The sequence below is a fragment of the Gossypium arboreum genome, chromosome 2, assembly GCF_025698485.1.
Source record: "Gossypium arboreum isolate Shixiya-1 chromosome 2, ASM2569848v2, whole genome shotgun sequence".
Lineage (NCBI taxonomy): Eukaryota > Viridiplantae > Streptophyta > Magnoliopsida > Malvales > Malvaceae > Gossypium > Gossypium arboreum.
Genome location: NC_069071.1, coordinates 18,867,840 through 18,869,153, shown reverse-complemented (window position 1 = coordinate 18,869,153; position 1,314 = coordinate 18,867,840). Strand labels below are relative to the sequence as shown.

General features: G+C 37.8%; 1 non-coding gene across 1 annotated transcript; it reads left to right on the top strand.

Annotated features, from left to right (window-relative positions):
- Positions 1-545: 545 nt before the first annotated feature.
- LOC128289668 (small nucleolar RNA R71) lies at positions 546-652 on the top strand. Its single transcript, XR_008279313.1, has one exon. It is a non-coding gene; the product is annotated as a small nucleolar RNA R71 (small nucleolar RNA).
- Positions 653-1,314: the final 662 nt, after the last annotated feature.

Below are 1,314 nucleotides of genomic sequence, written 5' to 3'. Positions count from 1 at the left end.
CTTCAAGGTTTGGTTTTTTCTCCTGTTGATAAGGTGGCTACTGAAAACCCTAAGGATTTTGTGGCTTTGGATTTCCCTGACCTCCCCAGGAAAAATTGGGGTGGTTCCTCTAACCTGCATTATAAATATTACTGTATGGGTTATTTTGAGATCTAAAGTTATTGTTACCCATATAGTTGACTTGTTCTTCTTCAGTTGTAGGATTGAAGGATTGGTATTCTGTATGCACACCTCCTCTGCTTGAGTCACACCTCATTACTAGACGTACCTGCGTAGAACCAAGAAAACTATCAATCTTTTTATTGAGAAGTTCTACTTGATTAGAGAGCATAGTGACTGAATCGATGTTATAAACGCCGGCTATTTTCGTTGGCTTTGTCCTCATAACTTGCCACTGATAGTTATTCAGTGACATCTCCTCTATAAATTCATAGGCATCTTTCGGTGTTTTATTGTTGATGGTTCCGCCAGCAGCTGCGTCAATCATTTGTCTTGTCGAGGGATTCACACCATTGTAGAACGTTTGAACTTGCAGCCAAAGTGGTAACCCATGGTGAGGGCACCTTCTCAGTAAGTCCTTGTATCTCTCCCATGCATCATAAAGTGTTTCTAAATCCATCTGCACAAAAGAAGAGATATCATTACGCAATTTATCCATTTTAGCCGATGGAAAATATTTTAGTAAAAACTTCTCGGTCATTTGTTCCCAAGTAGTGATAGACCCTCGTGGTAACGAGTTCAATCACTGTTTAGCTTTGTTTCTCAGTGAAAAGGGAAATAACCGAAGACGAATGGCATCATAAAAAATGCCATTGATTTTGAATATATCGCAAAATTCAAGAAAATTCGCCAAGTGCGTATTGGGATCCTCATCCTGCAAACCATCAAACTGAATAAACTGCTGTATCATCTGAATTGTATTAGGTTTTAGTTCGAAATTATTCACAACAATACCAGGTTTAACTATACTAGACTCAGTTCCTGTTAAAGAAGGTTTAGCATAGTCATACATAGTACGTGGAGCAGGATTTTGATTAGCTGCAATTGCAGGAGGCAGCTGATCGCCTGGGTTTTCCGCCATCTTGTCGGTTGGGGTTTGAGTATCGTCTTCTTTCTCGTTCTCCGTGTAGCATAAACTACGCCTTATTTCTCTTTTATTTTTTGTGAATTGTACGATCGATTTCTTCATCAAAGAGTAATGGTCCTGGTGGGTTTCTTCTAGTCATAAACTATAAAAACCTGTCAAGAGAAAGAAAAAAAAGTAAATTAATAAATAATAAAATAAAATAAAATTGCAAGAAAAATAAATGGCTA